This window comes from Petaurus breviceps, unplaced genomic scaffold (genome assembly GCF_028583685.1).
Source record: "Petaurus breviceps papuanus isolate PSGF00001 unplaced genomic scaffold, PetGlider_PUasm1.0 76, whole genome shotgun sequence".
NCBI lineage: Eukaryota > Metazoa > Chordata > Mammalia > Diprotodontia > Petauridae > Petaurus > Petaurus breviceps.
Genome location: NW_027186473.1, coordinates 58,288,265 through 58,305,939, shown reverse-complemented (window position 1 = coordinate 58,305,939; position 17,675 = coordinate 58,288,265).

Sequence of the window (17,675 nt, the reverse complement as noted above, 5' to 3'; positions counted from 1 at the left end):
CTGATTAAAGTAAGCTTGTTAACCCATTTTGAGTTGCTTTCCTTTATTAAAGCAGATCCAAGAACCTGTGGTGGTAGCAAACCCTGAGGATGCTTGGGGTGCTTGCTGCTACACTTTAGGAGGCAATGGAGGGAAAAAAATCACATCTACCATAGTGACTTTTGCTTCACAGGCACTAATCTTGAGCCTGTTGACTCATGCCTCAGACCTACCCAATCACGAGCCTCACATAATATAGTGTAACTTTCTGCTACACGCATGGGCAGGGTTGTGTAGTGGGAACAGGGCTAGATAAGAGAGAGAAGACAAGGATTCCATTTCCTGCACAGACTTGCTATGAGGCCATGAGGAAGCTCTCTGTAATTTATACTCTTTCTCACTGAAGGGGAAGTTCTCTAAAAACTTCCCCTGTCCTGACCCCAGAGGCAGGTTGTGAAAGGAAATGACATGACTGGGGAAATGCTGCAAACTCTGAAAAATAGGAAAGTCTAAGTAAAAGCAAATGGTGATTTTTAAGAAATCACACTCTTCAGGAACTCCCAGGGGACCTCTTGCTTTCTTTCATTTCTACCACATTTGTATTTAAGCGATCTTTGTTCTGCCCTTCAGCCTGGTGTACTATGGTCCGGCAAGCCAGGTGCCATGATGGTTAGAGTACTAAATCTAGAGTCAGAAAACCTTCATTTCAAATCTGACCTCAGACACTTACTAGCAGCATGACCCTGGGAGAGTCTTTTAAACAATTGTCTGCCTCAGTTTCCTCATCTGCAAAATGGGCATAATAATAGTACCTATCTCTCAGAGTTGTTGTAAAGATATGAGATATTTGTAAAGTGCTTCAGAAAATTTAAAAGCACTATATAAATGCTAGCTATTATTATTTTTTTCCTTTTTTTTCTTTATTAATTTGTTTCCTTTTAGTTTACAGGATTCAATTCCACAATTCCTTGAATTTCACATTTTGTCCCCCTCCCTCCCCTCCCCCCCATGGCAGCTTATAGTCAAGTATAGGATCTGTAAATACTTTCACATTATACATTGGTCAGGTTATAAGGACGGATTGTACCAGCTGGAATGAAAAATGGTAAAGAGGACATAAAACCAAATAAGAGAACGAAAAAGATCAGGTATTTTGCTTCCACCTGGATATAAACTTAGTTCTTTCTAGTTCTTTCTCTGGATGCACATTTTTCTCTCCATCATACGTCTTTTGGGATTGACTTATATCACTGCATTGCTGAGAAGAGTCCAGTCTATCAAAGTTGATCATCACACATACGTTGTGTCTGTAATTGTGTACAAATTTCTCCTGGTTCTACTCTTCTCACTCAGCATCAGTTCTTTTAATCCTCTCCAGGTAAATATGAAGACTACCTGCTCCTCGTTTCTTATAGAACAATAGTATTCCATAACATGCATATACCACAAATTGTTCAGCCATTCCCCAACTGATGGGCACCCCCTTAATTTCCAATTCTTTGCCAGCTGGCTATTATTATTAAGCCCAGATGTTGCAAGAGCTTAAATGTAGTGTATGATGGGGTGGGTGAACCTCCCAGAAGACTGAAATAATTTTGTAATGACAATCTTTGGCAGAGATTATTAACCTTTTTTTTATGTCATGGACCTAGTCTGGTGAAACCTAGGGAACTCTTTTCAGAATAATTTATTTAAATAAATAATAAGATTACAAAGGAAACCAATTCTACTGAAATACAGCTATTATTATTGTTACTAATTATAACACCAATAGCATTTATTTAACTATAATGGATCCCTAACCCTGACAGATGCACCACAATTTAGACTTAATAGTGAATAGAAAAGCGCACTCTCTCCCTTCCTCCCAGGAAAATCCTGCAAAAAATAGGCTTGTAAAATAGCAGGCATGCAGAAGGGTTTGGGCCTGAGTTTGCAGAAGGAACATCGTGTAGGTTTTTAGATGACTGACTAGAAAAAAATTTAACCACACAGACATTTTACGAAACCCCAAATGCCTCAAAGTGCAAAGAATGTACTAGTTGAGCCTTTTTGTAGCAAACTCATCAGGCCAATGAAGCCGCTGTGGTCTCTGCTGGCTGTGGGCCCAAGGATCATTTAGCTAGGGACTGGGATTTCTAAGTGTTTGGTCTGTGACCACACAATGGCCTGATGTTATTGATCAAGTTTAGACTTCCATTCGGATCTTAGCTCCTATAGTACGTGAAGAAACTTCAGATGTTATCTATTAATCTCACCTGTCTATTTTACAGATGAGGAACTGAGGCCTAAAGAATCCTAAGTATTTAAGATTAGGCAAGTAGTAAGTAGCAGGCAGGGAAGATCTTCAGACTCCATAATCACTGTTCTCTCCACTACTTCTTGTTGCCTCTGAAGTCTGGATTTAGAGTAAGGAAGTCTCATGTCAGACACTAACTAGCTCTCCCATTCTGCGTAAATCACTTAAACTCTCTTGGCCTTAGTTCTTCAAGTGAAAAATGAAGAAGGTGAACTAGATATCCCCTAAGGTCCCTTTTAGCTCTAAATCTATCATTCCTCACTTAGCAGATGACTCCCAGAGAGATCAATGGTTTTGTCTATAATTGTGTTAGCTTGTGACAGAGCTGAGATTCAAACCCAGGACCTTTGATCCCAAACCCAGTGCTCTTTCAACTGTATCATTCTATAACTAGAATGCCAACTTCGAGATGGGAAGTTAAAAAAATAAGAATAATCAGTCTGTATTTTTGGACAATATTTAAAATAATCATAAGCCCACTCCCACACCAAGCTGGAGCAGTTTCCAGAAGGCAGCCCTGTGATGTTGACTGCTGAGAAAGCAGAGACAGATGTGACCCCTGATTGTCCAAGAAACGTCAAGTCCAAGACGTAGAGTAAGTTTGGAAAGACTTCAGAAGGCAGATCAGGAGGGGGCAGCAAACTTGTGAATGGTAGATAAGATAGCTCTCTGTAGCTAGAGACAAGTAGGGAAGCCAGGCCTCAACATGCCCTTGACTCCCAGTGCCTACAAGCCTGGAGATTGCTAAGAACAGGCTTTCCCAGTGAGACCATTCTCTCCTCGGTCAAGCAGAAGGTTTATCTTACTCCCAATGAAAGAGCTCCTCTACTGCTTGGATAAATGTGTTTGCTAACTAACTGAGGTTGCTTAGAGAGTAGTGGTAAAGCATATAACAAAACATCGTCTTTCATGCCATTTCCATCAATAAAATCTTATCTGTTTCTGATTTGAATCATTTGAAAGTGTCAAGGACTTTGGTGGTTTGGAATTGGTGGCTATGGGGAAAGGTGGCACCACTGCAAGGGTTGTTGGGTATACCTGCCAGGTGGTTAGAAGTAGGTATTGGTGGTGGCAAGGAAGGCAGACCTTTTCTCCACAGTCATATCTCCTTTAATTATGGTTACAAGGACTGAGATTGAAATAGGACCTGTGGTCTGGAGGGTACTGCTATTCCAAAGCTGTTGGGTTCAGGGTCCTGCACTGTCTTCATCATGGTTTTAGGGGAGGCAGAGGTTGAGGTGGTAATGGTGATTTGACTTGTCTGGCGTACACCAACTCCTGTCTCTCAGGGTACCTTACTGCTTAAGTTAAGCCAGTTTTTCTGCCCCATAGGTGGTAGTTAGTATGAATGGCTGACCACTTCTCCATAGCAATTACTGTGCTGTACTATGATGGTGGAGCCTGAGCCTTAAGCAGGACTGGTGGTCTGGGGGGTACTGCTCACAGATTTAGGGCCCGGACCACTTCTATCTAGGTCTGAGGAAAGGTTTGACTTGCCTGGTATATGCTACCTCCTGTCTCTTCCTCAGGGTTTCTGTCTGTTTCAGGCAGGATGGTTTGTCAATTCTGCAGGTGAGATCATATATGAATGTAACAGAAATTTTAATACATGCTAAGAAATGATGAAATGAATGATTTCAGAGAAACCTGTGCACTGATTCAGAGAGAAGTGAGCAGAACCTAGAAAATAATTTATACAATAATATTGTAAAAAATAACAATTAAACCCGATACTATAGGATCAGTGATAAAGCATACTACCACCTCCAGACATACAGGTAAGAGAGAATGAGAAATATGTTTTCATGGATGGTAATTGTGCAGTTGGGGAGAGGGGTTGTCCACGTGAATTTGTTATAAGGGGTTTGTTCTGGGCTATTTTTTTTTCTAATGGGAAAGGAACAAAAGGGGAGGTTAGTAACAGTAAATAGTATAGTAATAATAAAGAAAGAACAATTAACTTAATTATTCTTATTAATACAATGCTCCAAGACAATTTTGAAGGATTCATAATAAACAATGCTATCCACCTCCAGATATAGAAATGATGAACTCCGAGTACAAATTGAAGTATAATTTTCTCATTTTGTTTTTCTTGCTTTTTTTTTTTTGCCTTTTGGAGGGAAATTGGGGTTAAGTAACTTGCCCAAGGTTACATGGATAGTTGTTTTTTGTGTGTATGTGTGTGTTAAATGTCTGAAGCCAGATCCAAACCCAGGTCCTCCTGACTCTGAGGCGGGCACTTTACTCACTGTGCCACCTAGCCGCCCCTTTTCTTGCTTTTTTTTGTGACATGGCTAATATGAAATATGTTTTGTATGATTTCATGGGTATGATTGAGATGATATAACATATCTTCTCAATGGGCAGGGGAAGAGATGGAGGAAGAGAGTTTGAAATTCAAAATTTGTTTTAAAAAATGTTAAAATAAATAATAAAATTTTTAAATTGAAAATTTTAAAAAAGAAGAAAAAATATTTTTTATTGAAACACATTAGAAATGCACAGAAGAGAACAAAAGGAAAGCCAGAAGGAAATAGAGATAAACAAGTCAACTTTGAAAGTTATATGTCAAATTTATTTTATACTAAAAGGAAAAGCAAACTGTAACAGAAATGTAAAGTTTCATGTATAAGCCTCTTTTACTGTTTTACTTTGTATATGGAAATATGCATTTTGTTTGGCGTTTAGAATACTTGTTGTTCAGAATAAAAATAAATAAAAATTTTAAAACAAATAAAGCAAAGAATTGCTTTGAGCAAGCAGCTCTCAAACTTTTTGGTTTCCTTTAGAGTCTTAAAAATTACTGAGGATTCCCCTTCACGAAGAGTTTTTGTTTATGTATATCTATTGATATTTAACATATTAGAAATTAAATGTTTTACATGATTGCACATGTATAGCCTATATCTGATTGCTTATTATCTCAGGGAGGGAGGTCGGCAGGGAGGGAGGGATAGAATTTAGAACTCAAAACTTTAAAAAAAATGAATGTTAAAAAAATTACACATAATTTGGGGGAAAAAAGAAAATGTTATTTAAAAAAGAAATTAAAATGTCTATCATAAAAATAGATTTGGCCTTGTGGACCTGTTGTGAAGGTATCAGGGAGTCCAGAAGTCCCCTGACCACATTTTGAAAACTGCTGGCCTAGAGGACCTGTTCTTACAACAGCAATACTTTTAGCAGAGACTCCAGAAATAGCAACACTTACCCTACCCGGCCAACTAACTACCTTGCCTTCCTTGTCTTTAGATGAAAAAATGGGGACTCTCAGGAGGCCTGACTGACCATGTGGTGAACACGAATCCTCAGAAATCAGGTCATGGTTAACCAGCAAGCCTCACTGGAAAAAAACAAACCCACTGGTCTCATCCCTGCAATAGGGCTAGATTATGTAAACTGGTTAGAAATGAAGTCAGCTGGTTTCCACCATCTGTGCCAATGGTGGCAGGAAAGATGGTAAGATAATGCCTAAAAGAAGAGGGAGGCAAATCCCTTACCCCTAACTTTGATGAGAGGAGGGAAGGGAGCAATTAAGCTACTGACACAGAAAGTTCCTCCTGATTTATTCATAGCAATACATCCACTTCTTATCACTTATTAATATTTGCAAAGTGCTCTGCTTCTCGCTGATACCACTTGCCTGGCAGGGGCCATCTATTTATGATTACCTCACCAGAAAAGCAGGACAACATGGACCTTTACAAGATACTGGCCAGCAAAGAGGCAGGGCCCATGAGCAAAGACGGGCAGGCAGACAAGTGCTTCAGATCAGAAGGAAGGAAACACGTCCTAGGAAAGGAAACGATTTCTGGTTCATCTTGGCTTCTGCTCTCTCCCGTGCTTCATGCCCCCAAAACACTGGCTGAGGGGCCAGCTCACCAGTTTCAATATCAATATCTTTCTTCAAAGGGAGAAGGCCTTCATGAAGCCCCTCAGGATGAATATTGCCAAGTCAGGACTATGTTCCAAACAAGGAAAAGTACCCATCCTCAAAATCAGACCAAATCTTGGGAATGCACCCAGACCTGGAGAGGTAACAGCATCAGGAATCAGAGCCACAGATGAAAGTGACCTTAGAGGTCAATCTAGTCCAACCCCCTCATTTTACAGAGAAAGAAACTGAGGCACAATGAGGTTTAGGGACTTACCCAAGGTCACGTAGGAAGTAAATATGAAAAATGGAATTTTAACCCAGATTCTCTTATTTTAAAGTCAGAGGCTCAATTCATTGATCCATCAAATAGGACACAGGGGACTTTGAGATCAGTGTGTATTGGAGAAATGCTGTGGCAGTTTCCCCTTCCAACATATTTCTTGTGGGTGGATTCAATATATCCTTGATATATTCCTAGGTGCTTCAAATTGTATTTCAAAAAGAAGTTGATATGTGAGCTAACTGGAACATGCCCAGAACATGATACATTAAACCCACCAGGCCCCTGAATGGTAAGAGATGAAATATTGAATGATGAGGTTTTGAGGAAATGGCAGAAGGAGAGGAAGGGGGAGAAAACTTGGAGCTCAAAAGCTTGTGGAACTAAATGTTGTAAACTAAAATAAATAAATAGATTTTTTTTAAAAGAAGAAAGAAAATGGCAGGAACTAATCCTGTGAGCACGGACATAGGGTTAAAACTGTGAAATTGTTCTCCAAATTAACCCACTGTTTATTATTAGCTACCTGTTAAAAGCTGGACATTATGCTAGGCCCTGAAGATACACAATAAGAATAGGACAGTTCTTACCCTCACTGTGCTTACAGTTTACTATAAAATCCTGTGCCCTCTGATGAATAACACTCATCTATGTTTAAAAAGCAAACAAAAAACCCTGGACACCAAAGCAACATTCTTGCAGCCCTCCATTCTCTCCCATCTTTATACTAAATAGGAGGAAGAATGGAATTCTATAACCTTTCGGATCCTGGCTCACTGTCATCAGGAGCAACTTTCATTAATATTTGAGACTCTCATTCTTATTTACTAAAGAATCACATGCCCATAAAATAAATCTCAAACTCCTCAGATTCAACCATTCAATAAGCATTTATTAATGACCTCCTAGGTGCTATCTGAGGTAGGGAGGCTTAGTGGATGGAAAGTGCCAGCCTCAAAGCCAGGAGAATATATGTTCAAGTCCCAATCTGACACATGCTGTCTCTGAGACCCTGGGTAAGTCATTTAACCTCTCAGTATTCCAGGCAGCTCTCCAGGGTTATATATTTTAGAAAAAGTGGTGACATGCACTGGTAGAGGAATTTTCCTTACCTAGGAGTTCCTCAAAACATTGAAATCACAGTTCTAAACCCCTATCCCTAAATGCCAGAACCTGGTGCTGGGATTAAAAAGACAAAAGCAAGATGTCCTTTTTACAGTCTAGCTAGAGAGACAACCTGTGTGTGTGTGTGTGTACAACACATATGTATATACATACACCCATGCATACATACCGATTTATGTAAAAGTGTGTGTGTGTGTGTTGGCATGTATAAAACACATACAAGTGATCTAGGGAGCAAGGCACTAATAACTGACAGAATTGGGAAAAGCTTTATATAGATGATGCTCAAATGGAACCCTGAATGAAACAAACCATCCTAAAAGGTGGAGGTGAGGAGGGAGTGCATTTCAGGTAGTGGGGACAGAACAGTACAAAAGCACAAAGGAAGATGAGGAAGGGCCCCACCTATGGGACAGGAAGAAGGCCTGTTTAGCTGAACTGTCCTGCACATGCAATGTGTAATAAGGCTGGAGAGATAGGTTGGAACCTGGCTGGGAAGGGCTTTCGACGCCAAAAGCTGGGGTTTATATTAGATCCCAGAGTAATAGAAAGCTGCCGAGCAGGGGAAAGACAAGGGCAAACCTGAGCTTCAGGAAAATCACTTTGGTAGGTTGTATTTGGAGCAGGGGGAGACTTGATGCTAGCAGAGTAATCAGGAAAGCACTGCCATAGTCTAGGAGAGATGTAATGAGGGCCTGAACTAGGGTGTGTTGGCACAGTATTTGAGGCTCTCTACCACCCAGCCCCAACCTACCTCTCCAGTTTTATCTCATGTCGCTACCCTACACACACCCTCTTCTTCAGACAAATTGGATGACTTCATCGCCTAGAACAAGCCTTAAGCTTTCTCAGATCATGTCTTGTTTCTCTTCCAGCATGGTCCTGGGAAATAGAGCCTGAAGACTAAGTGGGATAAAACCTTGATGTAGAACCTTAGTCCGAAGGAGGCTGCCTTCATCGCTAGCTATGTGTATTTTCTGAATACACCTCGGAAATCTCAGATCTACCACTTTCTACCTCTGTGACCTCTCATCCATCAGTAAAATTAGGAGATGGGACCAGATGACCTCGACCGGCCCCTCTAGCTCCAAATCTGTGATCCTAAGGCACTTCAGCCATTCTGAGCTTCATGAAAGTCTGTAAGATGCATCTACCAAGTGGTTGATAATGGGCTGCCATTTTCCTTTGTGGAGGCTATTCCCTCAGAGATTGTAGTCATAGAATCACAGGATCATCTAGACTTCAAGGTCTCTTCTGGGGTGTATGGAGTGCTCAGGGAGGACTTGTACCTCTCAAGTGAGAGCTTGCTGAGCCCTTTGCAGAGCTGCTCATCCATCATTGGTGTCCACCTTCTCCAACTCTCACGCACGATTCCAAAAAGCTGCTGCATGAACAGAGGCCACACTCTGGTACCATCTCAGCAGACAGGCTAAGTCAAGGGGGAGGGTAACCGACAGGCTTCAAACTTGTCCATGAGTCAGGGGGATGTCTACCCCAAGAATGTGGAGATTTCTCCCAGAAGAATAAGTAGATGAGAACAATTTACTCCAATGGCCATGATGGTGGCTGAAGCAGGAGCTAAGGATTGCTTGGAGCTTGGTCAGACCTTGAAGATGTCAGGGTCGCCTGAGCCATTACTAGTCATTCTGGCTTTTGTCTCACCACTGGACTCTTGTGACTCAAGAGAGAGTGAGGCTGATGACTGTGCAACTCTGCCTCACTTAAATCCTACTCACCCACAAGACAAGACATCTCCCAGTAATGTCATTGACCCGCTTTGAAAATGAAGGATGCACAACAAGGTCCCTTCCAGCTCTATCGAGTCCAATCTACTCACTTTATAGGGACTAGAGCCAAGGCCACACAAGGGAGGCAGGATCTCTGCCTCCAAATCTACTGTTTCTCTCATTGTACCACGCTCCCTTTTAGATCTTTGACGTATTAATGTATTGACTTTACAGAACTTTTGTCATTTTGGATGGGTCTCTACTTCTCTGGCCCCAGTCTTATCATATAGAAGATGTACAAGGTTGTACAAATTGATATCTAAGCACTCTATGAGCCATGCTCATTTTGAAAGCCTTACTAGTTTCCCTATTCTATAGTATTTTCACTGCAAGTCCAAGCACACTGGGAGCTTTTGTGATGATCAAGCTATTTTCCTTACAACCATTAAAGGCAGAAAGGAATTATTAGGTGCCTACCTTGGCCTCATCTTCCTCTAGCTGAACTCAATTGTGCAGGACTTCCTTGGTAGAAGAACCTCTCTAGGTCAGAGACAGCTGATGGTCTGTGTCAGACACCATTCCCTTGTTCTGTCAGCTGCCAGTATTGATTACTGTCTATCCCAGTCTTCTCTAGATAGCAGTATCAGGATAGACAGCAGACTGAATCATGATTAGTGATGGATGTCCTCCACTGCACTGTGCTAGGGAAATTCAATTGGCCACTGGTCCCAGGCCATAAATCACTCTAAGGTTGGTGTCAAGAAAGTCTCAGCATCTCTGCCCTTGAGTCAGGTAGAAAAGTAATCCTAGGAAAAAAAAGTGAGAACCAGAGGTTGGGGACTATAAGAACAGAATGTTGCAAACCCAGTCGGTTTAGATCAATTAATCAACGTATGCTTATTGTTGTTCAGTTGTTTTAGTCATATCTGACTCTTTGTGACCCCGTTTGGGGTTTTCTTGGCATAGATTACAGGACTGGATTGCTATTTCCTTTCCCAGCTCATTTTACAGATGAGAAAACTAAGGTAAACAGGGCTAAGTGACTTGCCCAAGGTCACACAGGTATGTCTGTGGCCAGATTTGAATTCAGAAAAATGAGTCTTCTGACTCCAGGCCTGGAACTATATCCACTGTACCACCCAATGGCCCCAAAACATTTATTAAGAGCCTGCTATGTGCCAGGTACTATATTAAGCCATGGATTTTGATTCATGTGCTATTTGATTTTGCTGAAATATTTTAATTTTTTTTCTAATTTTGCTAAATAAGAAGGCTAACTAGGTAGGGGAGAAAGAAGAAATATTTTCAGAAATACAGGTAAAATGGAAACAAAAGATAGCAATAAAAATTTTTAAAGAAAAGAATGATTGTGTAGAAAGGCAACTATACTGCAGGATTGGAGAAGGTCAAATGTCCTGATTTTCAAAAGAGAGAAGAAAAAGAAATCTGTAAACTATAGACCAATGGGCTGGACTGGCATTTCTGGTGAAATTCAAGAACATATCATTAAATAAAATGATACCTAGAAAAGAAAGCAGTGATCACAAAGAGTAATTTCATCAATGACAGGCCATGCTGAACTAACCAAATTTCATTTGGAAGATGTGGGAAATATGTAAAGTATAGCTTCTCCAGATCTGATCTGATAAAGTCTTTCATGAAATTCTTATGGAATAGAGGGATATGTGAGCTAGATAGCAATATGATTGGTTAGTTTTAGAACTGGTTAAATGAGACTAAACCCTCACTTTACTCATATGTAAAATGACCAGACCCAAAGAAGAGTCATTTGACATCAATTTAAATATTTTTAGTAGAGAACCCCAGTGATCTGTTCTTGGCCTTGTGCTATTCGATATTTTCATCAATGACTTGAATAAAGGCATATGTGATATGGTCATTAAATCCGTAGGTAACACAAAATGAGGAAGGATGGCTGACACTTGAATAAAATAGGCAGAATTCACAAAGATCTTGACAGGTTAGGTTGCTGGGCAGAATAAAATATGATGAAATTTAATATGAATAAATACAAAGTCTTTACAGTTGGGTTTAAAAATTCACTATCATAAATATAAGATAGGAGAACAATAGCTATAACTAAAGGGTGTGCTGTTAAATATTTAACAATCAGCTTTCTAGGCAGGAGAAATGTATGCTGGACACACTCTTAAATTTAATCTACATTATTAACACTTTTTCCACTATAGTCTTAAGTCTAAACAATCAACAGAACAACAAATCAAGCCCTGATTTGTAGCCTTTGCTGATTTCTGAATTGTAAATGCTCACACTGAAAATTTAACAAACAGGTACTTCCAGGTAGCTCCCAGAACTCTCTATGAGAGGCTCTTTTCAGTTATCTATTTAAGAAAATGCCACTGCTAAAAACAGCTGGCATCTTTGTTTAGTTTGTTGTTCATTTGTTTCAGTCATGTCTGACTCTTTGTGACCTCTTTTTGGTGGTTTTCTTGGCAAAGATATGAGGGGTTTGACATTTCCTTCTCCAGCTCCTTTTACAAATGAGGAAACTGAGGCAAACAGGGTTAAGTGACTTGCCCAGGGTCACATAGCTAGTAAGTGTCTGAGGCTGGACTTGAACTCAGAAAGATGAGTCTACCTGTTTCAAGCGCAGTGTTCTATCCACTCTACTATATAGCTGCCCCTCTTTGTTTAAGTACTGGGGACAATAATGAAATAAATTGAAATAGGTACTAACCTGTAATGGGAATGCAAATTTGGAAGATCTTCCCTGCCCCTAGGCTAAAATGTACCTGAAGCCTGGGGAGGGACGCTTGTTTTTCAGTAGATACTTCTTGATTGGCCAGTGAGTCAATAAGGTTGTTACATTCTCTGAGCCAGGAGAAGGCTATATAAGCCCTGATGTGTAGCTTTGTTTTGGGACTCACTTTGAGAAGTGTCCTGTGATTTGATCTGAATTCTGGGAAGCCGTTGTTGAGAGTCCCCCGGCTTTAAAAAACCCAGATGTTGACTGGGTATGGATGTAATGGTTGGACAGTTTGGAAATCTGTCTACTTGATCTGTTTCTGTCTTGATAATTCTGCCTGTATGCTTTGAAGTTCGGGGTGCTGACCTTTTTCCCCTGAACAAGGTAAACGATATATGTCTGACTGATTAAAGTAAGCTTGTTAACCCATTTTGAGTTGCTTTCCTTTATCAAAGCAGATCCAAGAACCTGTGTGAGCAGGCATCCTGGGGACACTGGGGTGCTTGCCACTACATAACCTTAAGCACTAAGCAGCCCAGAACTCTTGGTATATATACTCCATCTTCAGTCTCATTTCTGTATTTTTCCTTCTGCTTTCCGGACTCTAATTTTCCCAAGTCAGAAGGAAAGCTCTAATGATCTTTCCCAACTACACTGTAAAATCCTCTTTGATGCCTTTCTTCTCTGTTTTGATACCATTGGCAAGTACATTTTGACTTGCAAAGCGAGCTATTAGTAGAAGGCTGGACCTGCTGAATTCAATTCAGGTACCTTATGGAAAGGCAGATAGGTGGTGGTGCAGTGGTTAGAGTGCAAGGCCTGGAGTCAGGAAGACTTCTCTTCCTGGTTCAAATATGGCCTCAGACACTTCCTAGCTCTGTGACCCCGGGCAAGTCACTTAACCCTATTTACTTCCATTTCCTCATTGATAAAATGAGCTGGAGAAGGGAATGGCAAACCCCTCCAATATCTTTGCCAACAAATCTCCAAATGGGGTCACAAAGAGTCAGACATGACTGAAAAGCAGCCAAACAACAATAATCTCTTATGGAAACAGGCCATCAAAATTGGAATAAACCTTAGAGATCAGCTAGGCTAATCCCTTCAACTAACTAGTTAATCTAACCTTTCACCTTACAGCTGGGGAAATTGAGATGCAGAGGTGAAGTAACCTTCTCCAAGGAACTTTATTAGTCAGGCCTTTACTTCTCAGTTTCTAAAGCTTTTTAATTTAAATCTAAAATTTTAATGCTGGAAGGGATAGTGAAAGTCATCTTGTTCAACCTCCTCCTTTTTTTTTTTTCTAAAGAGAAAATCAAGGCCCAGAGAGGTTAATTACTACACATGGTCATACAAGTGACAAGCACCAGAGCTGGAATTTGCATCCAGATTCTCTCACTCCACACCCAGCATTTCTTCCCAATGTACCATCCTTTCTCTCATGAATTGCTAATAATACTAATTGCCCATCTCAGAGTTAGACACATATGGCCTTTATCAGAATTGATTTAAAATTATCACCTAAATGAGGGGAGCATTGTACACAGTAACAGCAACATTGTGCAATGATCATCTTTGATAGACTTAACTCTTCTCAGCAATTCAATGATCCAAATCTACAATTCCAAAAGACTCATGATGGAAAATGCTAACCATATCCAGAGAAAGAACTATGGAGTCTCTATGCAAATGGAAGCATATCATTTTCTCTCTCTTTTTTTTTTCTTGTAGTTTTTCTCCTTTTGTTCTGATTCTTCTTTCACAACATGACTAATGTGGAAATATGTTTAATATGTATATAAATATATATAATATGTATAAGTATAGCCCATATCAGATTGCTTGCCAATGTGAGGAGGGGTTAAGGGAAAAAGGGAGGGAGAAAAAAATTTGGAACTCAAAATCTTATAAAAGTGAATGCTGCAAACTATCTTTACATGTAATTGGAAAAAAAAATAAAATACTATTAAGTGGCAAAAAAATCATCTAAGGCAAAGTTTACATGAACATATGTATGTATATAGCACATATATTTGTACATATGTGTGAATATAAATTTGCATGTGTGTATATACTTTTACATTACAGAATGTATTTATACATATGTTTCTTTTCCTGAACTCACCTTTTCCTTATCACCCCTTGCATTCCTCCACCAAAACAGAATCATTGAAAATCAAGAAATACAGCAGTTTATTATGTTATAATTTCACCTTTTTTTTTCTATTGCCCCTGTGATTACATTTGTATAAGGAACTCCACCAAGTCTTTGAGAGTTACTTGGGGACTCAAAGATGTTAAGTGATTTGCCCTGGGTCACAGAGTCAGGGCTGGAACTCAGGTCCTTGTGACTCCAAAGCTTGCTCATCATACCACACATCTCTCATTTTAACTTTAAGGATGGTTAGAAAGAAGCCCTCCAAATCAACCCAACATTCACAGTTCATTCACAGCTCATCATTCTAGCTGTTGTAAAGGAAGCAGACACTGATTCAGCAATCCCAAATCAAACGGTCGAATCAGGAGTTAATCATTTACCCTATTTAACATTGTAAAGGTACCTGGTCCCTTGTAGTTCCAGACTTACCAACAAAAATCTCTGACTCAGCTTGGAAAGAATCCACCTGAGATTAGCCATGAGACAGGGAAGGACTTCCCAGACAGGATGGTCTGTTGGCCTTTGTCCCATTACAGAGCTTTCCCTACCAATCCATTTCTCTGTGTTGGGGTGCACTGGAGAACCAGGGCATTCAATAAGCAGGCTAGGTTTGGTCAATTGGTCAATCATAAACTCAGAGATCTGGTTGAGTCAGGTGGGTGAAACGTGTTTTAATTTCACTGGTTCTGCATCAGCCCACTGGAGGAATTTTTAAAGAGAAAGGTTTAAACAAATAGTCAAGAAAGAAAAATCCAGGGTCACCTTTATTCAATCTGCTGTCAGCCAAAAGCATACTTTTTTTCATCACCTTCACTATATGTTGTAAGTGTTCTGAGATAAATAACTAAGATAATCGATTTAGAACTGGAAGGGACCTCAGAGTCTATTTAGTCTAGATCCCTTTTACAGATGAGGAAACTGAGGCCCAGAGAGATGAAGGTACATGCCTAAAGTCCATGCAAGAAGCAAGCCTCAGAAATGGGATTTGAACGCACATCCTCTGATTCTATAGGCAGTACACCTTTCACTGCACCAAGCTATTTCTCCAGCTTAAAAATCTGTAAACACTGCCTTTTAAAGATCTTCATCTACTTTCATTTCTACTTAGTTCTTAATCTGGGGTTCATGACTTTGGCTTTAAAAAAATCTTTGATAGATATAATTCAATGTAATTGCTTTTAAATCCAACCTCAATCACTTACTGCCTGTATGAGCCTGGGCAAGTCACTTAATCCTGTTTGTCTCAGTTTCCTCATTTGTAAAATGAACTGAGGGTGGCCAGGTAGTGCAGTGGGTAAAAGCACCGACCCTGGAGTCAGGAGACCCGGGATTGGTTCTGGCCTCAGATACTTAACACCCATACAAGATAACTGGCCATGTAACCTTGAGCAAGTTACTTAACCCCAATTGCTTTAAAAAAAAAAATGAACCGAAGAAGAAAATGGCAAACCACTCCAGTATTTTTGCCAAGAAAACCCAAAGTGAGGTCATGAAGAACCCCAACTTGGAGTTTCTAGGATATGCTATTTCATCCAAGATAAGCATTCAAAAGCTTTTGACTCCTGAAGCATTTTTTAAACGCACAGAAAAAAAAAAACAGATGGAAATCTAGACAAACAAGACAGCTTTGAAACATGTTGAATTGATTATGTACTTTCAAAAAAAGCAAACCATTTGTATGAGATTAATGATTTTGCATATAATCCTCTTTTTTCTGCTCTATTTTGTATGTGGAAATGTTCCATTTTGGGGTTTGCTAAATTCAGAATAAAGAAATATTTTTTTTTAAATAAAGGGAAATAAAAATCAATGATTGTTTGACTCTAGCCCTCTGATAGACAATTATGTTCAAAGACCCCTATGGAACTGGAAGAGTTCTTTCCTTCACTACATTATTGCAATGGATCTCTGCTATTATTGTTCTAAATCCTCCCTTCAGATATATAGACTACAACCCACCTGTGCCTGTCTATGAGTATAAACCCACCATGTGAGTTGGTGGGAAGAGGGAAGCACCCTTCTCAATTTCCTGAGATTGCATGGATTCCAGTGGAGCCCACTGGTAATTCAATTGTTCCTACAAATGGCCAATTTATGCATATTTTTCTGAGTGATTTCCCTGATGATCCCTTATGCCTTTCTCCCTTCATCTTGCTTATTTTGCCTTAAATTCTAATCCAGTGGAAAAAATCCCCCAGCATGAGTTCAGGGCCACAAGATTCTGAGTCCAGAATCCCATAGCATGTAGAATCCATTGTGACTTTGTCAGAAATTCTTTTGTTTTTTTTGCTTTTTGGAGGGCAATTGGGGTTAAGTGACTTGGCAAAGGTCACACAGCTAGTGTATGTTAAGTGTCTGAGGCCAGATTTGAACTCAGGTCCTCCTGACTCCAGGGCCAGTGCTCTATTCACTGTGCCACCTAGCCACCCTTTGGTCAGAAATTCTTGAAAGATTTTTTTTTTTTTTTAAGGTTACACAGCTCAAGGTTACACGGCCAGTTATTTCTGGGTGTGGTGCTGAGTATCTGAGCCTGGGATTCGATCCAGGTCATCCTGACACTGGAGCCGGTGCTCTTACTTGCTGAGCCACCTGGCCACCCCTTGAAAGATTTCTTAAAGCTCTCCCCAACATATTTCAGCCTTCAAACTCGAGATATAGGGCAGGGGAGAATGGAGGCATAATATTGAATAATATATTTTTTTAAATGGTGAAATGAAAGATGAATGAATCCTGCCCTCCCTCTGCCCCCCAAAAATACACCCACAAACTAGTGTCTTCATGTCCAGTTAGTTAAATGATCAAAGACAATGTCTTTTTCAAACCTTTCCATAAATGAGTGAATTTTAGATGTTAGGAGAGAACAATGCTCAACAATTTGAGTTCTGAGTTTTAATACCTTCCAATCACTTTTTCAAATACAGTCCAGTTTTAATGTCTATACCTGTTGTCTCCCCCTCCTCATCTCTGTTTTATTTGCCCCAATGCAATTTGGTTTCTAATTCATACCCATCACTCTCTACAGGGTCACATTTCAGGTCACTCAACCATCCAATCTGATGATGTTTTCTCATCTTTCATTGGTCTTAAGCTGTGCAGTTTTTGACAATGCTGAGCTCATCCTCTTTCTGGATTGTCATTTTGTCCTTGTTCAAATTCATTGACAATGCCTCCTTGTGGTTTCACCTCTTGGTCTCTCTAACTACTCCTTCTGCGTCCCTTGCACTGATTCCTTGGACTCTTCCCAAACTTTCACCATGGCTATACCTCCCACAATGCCTACAAGAGTGTGCTGTGCACTGTAGGGGATGTGTTTGGCAGATGTTTGTTGAAATGAATTGATTACAAATCTGAGTTCTGTCTTATTTAATTTTTATAGCTCCCTAAGCACCTACCTACCCAGGTGCCTAGCACACAACAAGCCAAGAAGCAAGCAGAATTAAATTGAATTCATTTTATATTGAACTTCTAGTTACTTACAAAAGAAACTGACCTGGGTACT